The sequence below is a fragment of the Syngnathus scovelli genome, chromosome 12, assembly GCF_024217435.2.
Source record: "Syngnathus scovelli strain Florida chromosome 12, RoL_Ssco_1.2, whole genome shotgun sequence".
NCBI classification, from domain to species: domain Eukaryota; kingdom Metazoa; phylum Chordata; class Actinopteri; order Syngnathiformes; family Syngnathidae; genus Syngnathus; species Syngnathus scovelli.
The window spans coordinates 15,848,885-15,859,201 of NC_090858.1; positions in this window are offsets into that span (position 1 = coordinate 15,848,885).

The following is a 10,317-nucleotide window of genomic DNA, read 5'->3' on the forward strand; positions in this document are numbered from 1 at the left end:
GTTTATCTGGTATTTTGCATCCAGCGGGCGTCATGGCCACAGCCCTGCGCCCGCGTACCCTTACCACCGGGGTGGATTTGAGTTTTAGAGTCCTTATATAAAATATATGGCTGAGGCCAATCTCTGGCAGAATGTCGCTGACGTGTGCGGGCGGGCTTACCCCATAATCCGTGGCTACGCGCTGCAGCTGAGAGACGGCCACGATAGCGGTCTGTCCTTCCGCAACTATTGGGCCATGAGGGGCGCGCACATCCTTGCGGACATGCCCTTCGAGGCTAATGACTACTTTGAGACCATGCTCAGTGTGTTGCGCCACTGCCCTGATCTCAAAGCCATGCTGCGGGAGTACGACTCTGCCGTGGTCGAAAACCCCTCCGACTACCTCGACCTGCCGCAACTCAACGGCTTTGTAACTAACGTTATGGATTCTGATTTCTTCAGGGACATCCGCAAGGACCTGGAGGCTTCGGGCGGCGGTGAGGGCATCATAAAAGTAGTGATAGACAACATGTCTAAGCACCACGACTACGTGCAGACCTTTGCAACAGAACTGATCAGCCACCTCGAGAAGATGTCACCCGAAGAGTTGGCTCAAGTGCTGGCCCGCTTCAAGACCATCGGCAGCAGTGCCGGTATCGACGTAGAATCCATGTTTACGGGCACATGAACATAACAATGTCATCAGCAACAACACAAGTGTTGATGACATTTACCCTGCATGCATGATGTGAAATGACAAACCAGCTTCACATCAGACTGTGAACAGATCCCTGTCCGAGAGCAGGGCTTCACCTGCGGCCAGCACGGCGCTGCGCCACGCTGAACTCTTGGTGCCCGTCACCTCGCCCAGCCTCCTCAGGCACCTGCATTCCTTCCAGTACCTGTAGTGTGTGTCCCTGCTCCGGAGGAGAAAGTAGCGACCGTGCACCCTAATTATGGGCGTGGGATGGCCGCGAGGCGTATACGACCATCTCTCTTGAGCCAGCGGACGTACCGGCACCTGTTGAAGTCCTCAGCGTACAGTTCGTAATTAACTCTAAGCATGTGCTCATCCAAGACCCGGTCTATCTTGGCCTTGTCGTCATCGTCAGCATACTTGGCCGTGGCGTCACACGTGCGTACGAACCTCTTGATGCGTGCGGACACCGACCCAGCCGTACTGTTGTCAAACACCAGGTCACACAGCTGTTCCCGGGCATAGTCTAGCCTCGGGGCCATATATTCCTCGAGGGTAGTTTCGTGCATTTTGAGGGCCTGGTCCTCCGACAGCTTCGACACTCTAGCCCAGCCGTGAGGAGGGGGTGGCTGGGCCTCAGGTCCCGAAAGCATGGCAATGGCCACGTCCACCTGGCGTGTGCCCTTGCTCGGGTCTCTATTCAGACCCAGCATACCTACAATCTTGTCGATGTACACAGACTGCTGACTCGTGGCCATGGGCAGTCCATCCAGGGTCTTAGCGTTGGTGTAGTACTTCACCTGTTCCTCCACCTCCTGCAGCTTCTTCCGCTGCTCCAGTGTGAACATTTTCTTTAATCATCATCCCACTCGATATCATCCCCCATCACCGGTACGGGCATGTGGTTAAACTGCGCCGCGGTCTTGGTCCGTTGAGAAACATATGTGGCCAGGTCCCCGCACGTGGACCCCATGAGCCTGGGTGCGTATTGCATGTATGTTCTGACTGTCACGTGGCCGGTGATCTCATCCCATGATGCATGCATGACCTCTGGTTGTCCCTCATTAGACGTTCTGTACATGTCAAGTCCCTTCTGGTGTGCCACGACAAGGAATGACAGGTTCCAGTTGACCAACCTATCTTTGACGTGTTGCATGCTATTCCCCGGTAATACGATGTACTCAAACATAGTGTTTTCAGAGGGTGGCATGGAACCGTACTCGGGCATGGACATGATCGACACGAGCTGTATGATCTTATCGATGTACCCCACAGTGTGCAGGGCGCCCGCACCCGCTATCTTCATGTCCACCATCTCCTTAAAGTGTTGTACTTGGAAGTAGGACATGCCCACTACAAGCAGCACCATTGAGTGTTGTGTCTCGAGGCTGTTATAGGCCATGTGTATGACGAGCTTGTGGTGGTTATAGTTGAGATACGCAGGGCACAGGCCCACTTGGCCGACGTTGCCACAGTTGACAAAGCCCATTTGAGCCATGTATGGTCTAGCCAGGTCTCTGGGGATCGTGAGCCTGGATCCATATATATGTCCTGCTGTATAGAGGCAGGCCGCCATATAAGTGCTGAACTCAGAGCTCCCCACGTCCACAACCTTTACACAACCATGCGTCACTTTAACCGTTAGGAACACCGAATTATCGCGGTCGTGCATAAATGTCACCAGGTTGTTTTCGCGGCCCACTACCAACACAGTCCCAATTTCCAATATACTGTATATTTTAATGTAAAATGGAGGCATACTTTAAGCGCACCGATCCCCACCCTCCGAAGGCCGTGTTTGACAGGTTGACCGAGCGCTACGGCCGGGTGTTTACAGCCGCTACCATCGAGAATGCCTACGTGCTCACGGGCTCCGAGAACATCGCCTGTGCATACCTAAATCGTCTCGCAGTGCGCGAGGCCAAGTCTCAGATGGCACTACGGCGTGACACCGACCACAGGATGCCAGACAGCACTTCCGTGGCCAGGTCTATACCGAGTGTCATCACCACGGCCCTGAAGGCCAAGGGGCACACCATTTAGCGGTGTCTCCTGCTCCTGTGTATGTAGGCACAGCGCATCAGCATGTCATCCACCATCCTGTCCACGGTGCCGTTGGTCCTCTCGATGTTGTCCAATATGGCCCTGATGGAGCCTCCGGTAACCCCACGCACAGCCAGGACCGTGGCCCAGTCTACCAATGGCTCAACGCGCTGTTCTCCTGTGCCTACGTCCACCACACGCACAGTACCTTCGGAGGACTGCGGGGGCTGACACTCCATTTGGGCCGCCACCAGCAGTAGCACATCAGCGGGACGCTTCCAAGCAGTGCTCTTGTAGACGTGTCTAACCAGTACACGGCTGTTGTGTGAATTGACACGGTGTGTAATATGCGCCGTTATCCTGGCCAGAACTAGGATGCTCTCAGCGCACGGGCACGCCACAAGATTCGCACAGGCCACCCGCAGTCTCTCCAGACTATAGCCAAAGTGCTCGATAACGGTACGCCAGGCCGCACGGACGTCGCCCGCCAATGGCTGTGGGCCTATGGACACTACCGAGCGCATGATGAACAGCATGGCGAGCATGGTGTCGGTGTCACAGACATTGCTTGTGGGCAATATCTCGGTTAGCAAATGGCACAGACTCCTGAGATTCCTGTGATGAGGTCTGCTGTCCTTGGTGGTGGGGATACTGTTTATTAACGGTTGATAGTCGACCACTCCGCTGCGGGATTGCATCTGGCGCAACACGTAATCCAGGCCCATGAGAAATACCGCCACGTCGTAGCGCCGGTCAGGGCGGTGGGTAGTGGACGATATGCCGATCTCCGTGAAGTAGTCTGCGCCCAGGTACCGCCGGTCGTGGGAGGGCATACGCGACAACCCAAAGTCTATGATCACAGGTTCCAGGCCATGGGTAGGGGTGGACGCCAGCACATCAGGGCCGCTCACGTACACCACAAAGTCATGGGACGTGCGCCTGATAAGGATGTTAGCCACATGTAGATCATTGTGCCCTATGCCGTGCGCATCCATCGCACACATGCATCCTAGCGTCTGGAGTATCATGGCGCTTATGTGATCATTGGGTACATCTTCGCATGCGACGTACTTGAACATACTGTGGTACTGCGTGTTTGGTGGGTAAATGTTAGAGATTTGCTCACTCCAACTTATTTTGCAAGAACCACACGGGAGACAAGTAAGTCCTTTTGGACACCTGCAGGTGGAGAGTCCATTCGTCGCTGTGCGTGCAGCGATGATCGAAATGGAGGTCTGAAAAGTCTCCTTCCTGCAAGGGCATATTTATTAGGAGGAACAGAGTGGGGGTGAGAGTGGACAGGTTTGGTGAACTCCCGGCCTCTGGTAAGATCAGAGCAGGGGGTGTTTTACGATGTTGTGGGAAACAGAACAACTTTGATTGCTTCCGCTGCAGCTGGTCACTGAAGCAGAGGAAGCAACCACTTTACTACGTTGTGAGAGCAAGACAAGATTGGTTAATCATTATAGTCTACATTCCAACATAATCCTACGATAAAGATAACCTGGAAAACCCTAACATCTCCCTCCTGTTTTATCATATGATTATGTCACCCCAAACAACAAAGACAAGCAAGAAAAAAACATATATATATATGTATAATGAAGAAAGAAGAATAGTAAAAATAAAAACAACAAACAATGATAGCAACACTTTCCAGTGAAGATGAGGCATTACCTCAACACCCCAGATCAAACTTATTGTGTAGGCGAAAAACCTGCTGGCCAGATGTTATTAGCAGGAAAATTCTTACACGGCCCCGTTGCCACAGGCGACCAGAATGCTATCAATAAAAAATAAAAAGAAAAACACAGAAACAGTACATCATTGTATCCATCACTTGTGAAGCATTTTTGATGGTCAAATCAACAAGTTTCCGTAATACATGCTCAACAGAACAGCATCTACGCAATCCACGTCTCATTATCATTATCACATCTGTCACGTCTAAGAAGTTGTATATCCATCCATCCATCCATCTTCTTCCGCTTATCCGGGGTCGGGTCGCGGGGGCAGCAGCTTTAGGAGGGACTCCCAGACTTCCCTCTCCCCAGCCACTTCATCCAGCTCATCCCGGGGGATCCCAAGGCGTTCCCAGGCCAGCTGAGAGACATAGTCTCTCCAGCGCGTCCTGGGTCGTCCCCGGGGTCTCCTACCGGTGGGACATGCCCGGAACACCTCCCCAGGGAGGCGTCCAGGAGGCATCCTGATAAGATGCCCGAGCCACCTCATCTGGCTCCTCTCAACGTGGAGGAGTAGCGACTCTACTCCGAGTCTCTCCCGGATGACCGAGCTTCTCACCCTATCTCTAAGGGAGAGCCCGGACATCCTGCGGAGAAAACTCATTTCGGCCGCTTGTATCCGAGATCTCGTTCTTTCGGTCACGACCCATAGCTCGTGACCATAGGTGAGGGTAGGAGCGTAAATCGACCGGTAAATTGAGAGCTTTGCCTTTTGGCTCAGCTCTCTCTTCACCACAACGGACCGGTACAGGGTCCGCATTACTGCCGACGCTGCACCGATCCGCCTGTCGATCTCACGCTCCATCCTCCCCTCACTCGTGAACAAGACTCCAAGATACTTGAACTCCTCCACTTGGGGCAGGATCTCATCCCCGATCCGGAGAGGGCATTCCACCCTTTTCCGATCGAGGACCATGGACTCGGATTTGGAGGTGCTGACCCTCATCCCGACCGCTTCACACTCGGCTGCGAACCGTTCCAGCAAGAGCTGGAGATCACGGCCTGAAGAAGCCAACAGCACCACGTCATCTGCAAAAAGCAGAGACGCGATGCTGAGGTCCCCAAACCGGACCCCCTCAATGCCTCGGCTGCGCCTAGAAATTCTGTCCATAAAAATTATGAACAGAATCGGTGACAAAGGGCAGCCTTGGCGGAGTCCAACCCTCACTGGGAACGAATCTGACTTACTGCCGGAAATGCGGACCAGACTCTGGCATCGGTGATACAGGGACCGAACCGCCCTTATCAGTTGGCTCGGCACCCCGTACTCCCGAAGCACCCTCCACAGAACCTCCCGAGGGACACGGTCGAACGCCTTCTCCAAGTCCACAAAACACATGTGGACTGGTTGGGCGAACTCCCATGCACCCTCGAGGATCCTGCCGAGGGTGTAGAGCTGGTCCACTGTTCCACGGCCAGGACGAAAGCCACACTGCTCCTCCTGAATCCGAGGTTCGACCTCCCGACGGACCCTCCTCTCCAGCACCCCTGAATAGACCTTACCAGGGAGGCTGAGGAGTGTGATTCCCCTGTAATTGGAACACACCCTCCGGTCCCCCTTCTTAAAGAGGGGAACCACCACCCCAGTCTGCCAATCCAGAGGCACTGTCCCCGATGTCCACGCAACGTTGTAGAGGCGTGTCAGCCATGACAGCCCCACAACATCCAGAGCCTTTAAGAACTCTGGGCGGATCTCATCCACCCCCGGGGCCTTGCCACCAAGGAGTTTTTTAACTACCTCAGTGACTTCGACCCCAGAGATTGGAGAATCCGCCTCAGAGTCTCCAGGCCCTGCTTCCTCAATGGAAGGCGTGTAGGTGGAATTGAGGAGGTCTTCGAAGTATTCTCCCCACCGACTCACGACGTCCCGAGTCGAGGTCAGCAGCACGCCATCCCCACTGTAAACAGTGTTGACGTTGCACTGCTTCCCCCTCCTGAGACGCCGGATGGTGGACCAGAATTTCCTCGAAGCCGTCCGAAAGTCATTCTCCATGGCCTCACCGAACTCCTCCCACGCCCGGGTTTTTGCCTCAGCAACCGCCGAAGCCGCGTTCCGCTTGGCCATCCGGTACCTGTCAGCTGCCTCCGGAGTCCCGCAGGCCAAAACGGCCCGATAGGACTCCTTCTTCAGCTTGACGGCATCCCTTACCGCCGGTGTCCACCAGCGGGTTCGGGGGTTGCCGCCACGACAGGCACCGACGACCTTACGGCCACAGCTCCGGTCGGCTGTGGCCGTCGAAGTTGTATATGTGCTCGCGTTTTCGTCAGCTGATGATGTTCTAGTCTGTAGGTGAGGTCTGTCACGCACACTGGCGCACACACTTGTGTCCAGTTGGCAAGCAGCATCAGACAACTCTCGTGACCACAAAACCATGATCCGTACTGAACAGGCACGTGCACTCATAGGATGCAGGTGAGGCAGTGCCTCTGAACTTCTGGATGAAGTAGGTCCCGTCCGATGGTGCAGCCATGTTGGCAGTAGAGCCCTTACACCTTGAAAACGGCTCTCTCATCCTGGCACACAGCGGTGATGTCCAAAGCTCCCATCCAGTTTCCTCCTGGAGAGCAGTCGTCGTTAATGCATTTGTGGGTCCTGCAACCTTGGGTGCAACATGTGTAGTCAGCAAGACTTGGAATGGTCCCTCCCGTCGTGGCTGGCCTAGTTCCTTCCTTTGATGACCTCGATGTAGACCCAGTCTCCTGGATTGATGGGGTTGTCGACCTGTGAGGAGGAAAGATCAAGCGGCAGTAAATTTGTCTTTGACACAGTTTGAGCGTCCTGATCATATAATCCGCCAAGGACTGCTCTTCATCTGTTGTTTGCAACTCTCGTAGTCAATTGTAGTGCCCATTTAACTGGCAAATAGGAATGTTTGCGGGAAGAGTTTGAACACTTCCTAATGATTCCCTTTAATCAAAAACTATTTATGACAGGGGCGTTCCCATTTATTGCCTCCTGGTTTAAAAAAGATTGTCTTACCCATGCCTTCTTTCTCCTCACACGCTCGCACCCACACAGGGTGTGAACACACACACACACACACACACACACACACACACACACACACACACACACACACACACACACACACACACGCACCCACGCAGACAAAGAGATTCTAATCCATCTCTCATGTAGCTTCTCTTGATAGAATCTCCTATTGGTAACTGTATAGCAGACGTTTTAGCATATAATCCCATACTCTGCTCTCTCACTTCTACTTTTCCATGTCGGTGCAGTCGTAGGTGGCCCCTATTGCAGTCATTGTCTTGTTAACTGTTGCCTTGTGACTCCTATGCATGATTGTGTGAATGTCAAAAATTGAACGTACCTAACTTTCTGACCATCCAACCTCCACTGTGGTATAAAAACCCTTACTATTGTATTGAGTAGGTACATTGAGCAACCTAGCTTCCTCCTGACTGCCAAATGTCCTGTTCTAAAATTTATATAACTCGACCTCTACGTCTTAAGCTTGATGAGCCAAAATATAAGATCTTGCTCTTGTTTCCTACCGTTTTAGCCTATTTGTTTTATCCAAATCCGTTCAATCTCTGATTATAATGCTTTTCTCTGTAGCCCTACGTATTTTTCAAATTTGTATTTATTTATTTATCAAATCTCCTCAGTTCTGTCAAACTCAGTGCACAATGAACCTCCCTTCCACTTTGAACCAAGCTTCACCAAATTTGGGAACGCCGTAGCAAGGAGTGCGATTTGGTCGTCGGACACTCCAAGTCCATTTCTTTTTGCCGCACTTCACCCTCTCACGTTGGTGTTCTTTTGTTGTTGCTTCAGAGCGACCCCATCCATCACTCTTGAATGAGTCCATTGTTCAAATGAGTCAATTTTCATCATTGTGAGTTCCTCCGCTTTTCACTGTCTTTTCCGTCCCCGAGGATGTTGTATTTCCTCCGGAGTGTACTTGTCCTCCTCCAAGCACAACAGCAGTCTTTTCTTGTCCTTCGCCAAAGGTCAAAGGTGCTTCAGAGCCAGGCACCATTTTGTAGTTGTTCACGGCTGCAGGCGAAGACTCGGATTGGGTTTCAGGGGCCCTGACACTGAGAATGACAGGCTGGGACGTCAAACTTGTAAGACTATCTCCAAATGTAGCTGCTTCCATCAATTTGCTGGTAACATTTATTTACCAAACTTCAAATTCTCCTAATAACAGCGGTCTCGTTTTTATATCGTAAATCCTTCAACTCATCCTATTTTTGAGCTACATTTTATCTATAGTTCCAATTTAATTGGACAGTATGTTGTCTTCAGTATCATTATTGAAAATCAACTCATCGAGGTCTGCGTTCCACATCAAGCCCTGATCTGTATGTCTTGACCTCTCACGTGTTATTGTCATGCTTGCTCAAAAATGTGACTTAGAGTATGGTGCTGTGAATTCTCAATCTCCCCAATGAAATTGTATCCCACCTCGTAGTTCTTATCGTTCTCATGTTCCTGTTAGCCTGCAATTGTCCAAATCAAAAATGTTTTCTTTTAACTGTCTTTCTTTTGAACCTCTAAATCTCTCGTGTTGCTAACCTATCTACACCAGAACAAAACATTTACCACAATATAACACCAAATGTATTCGAAAATTCATTGTCATAAAGTGTTGTATTATTACTATCTTCCACTATCTGTCCTACTCACTCCCCCCCTTATGAGGCTTGGCAACGCCCATGCCTCACACCTTGACAAACTTTTTGGGAGAATGCGTTCTTTACTACATACGATTCCATCATCATTTAATTTGACTTTCTTTCCAAAACGCTTCTCAATTTCTCAGTTCACACATCTTCTACATGTGTTACTGGTTCTCCAGTTTTTTTCTCCAGTTAATTATCAATCCAAAAGCTACGTGTTTCTTTCTAACATTCAACCTGCTCAAAATCATTCTTTCATCAAAGTCGCTCTACTAATTTTCCATAGTAGTCGCCAACAACTTCAACCATTCAACCTGTAATTTCTTTTCATTCAGGCTATCATTCATCAATGTTCATTTGCATCTCACACGCAGTCTCCAAAAAGGAGTCTTTCTATCACATTGGTCCCAATTCATCCAAGCTCACCACACAACATTCATATATCATTTTCAACTCAGGTTTCCTGGTAGAATAATCCACCAATTCAAAAAAACTTAACTAAAACAAACAATTGGCAAATTAATCTGATTTTTTTCTTTGTTTTTACATTTGAAGAACTCAATCTCTCAGATTTAGCTTGCATTTAGAATTTTGTATAATCTTATAACACAACCAATCAATTATTCCTATTAAATGTAGCATTGCAAAATCTTAAATTCACAATTTAGCTTCTCCCAATTCCTGAAAGCATGTTCTGTTGTTTTGTTAACTCCGAATTTCTCATGAGGGCTTGACACTAACATGCACTAGTGTGGATTAGTTTCTGCTTGCAAACAGATTTCTCTCTTTTTCCTCTCATTTTTATCTTTCAAAATCATTTCTGTTCTGCGGTGCAAATTGGATAGACCACAGTCTAGCAAATTTTTTTTTACTAAAACTTTAGCCAATGTTCATCATTTTAACATATACGCACACACATGCACAGCTCTCGCGTGCGGAAGGTAGGTCTCAGCAACAATGATTCGTCACAGGCTGGCCATTTCCAGTGGTCGATCATGAGCTGGTCCCTCCCATGCACACGAGGACAGCACATTCTAATTTTATTTATTCATCTTCTAGAAGCAAGTTGCATTTCTTTACCACTTGATTTGCATATTTACCTTCAGTGTAACACAATTTGATCCCTATTCATTTGTAATTGGGCCTACAAACAGCATTGTCATACTTCTTGTGTGGACAGGGGCTCTAACAATCTAAAACGATTTGCGA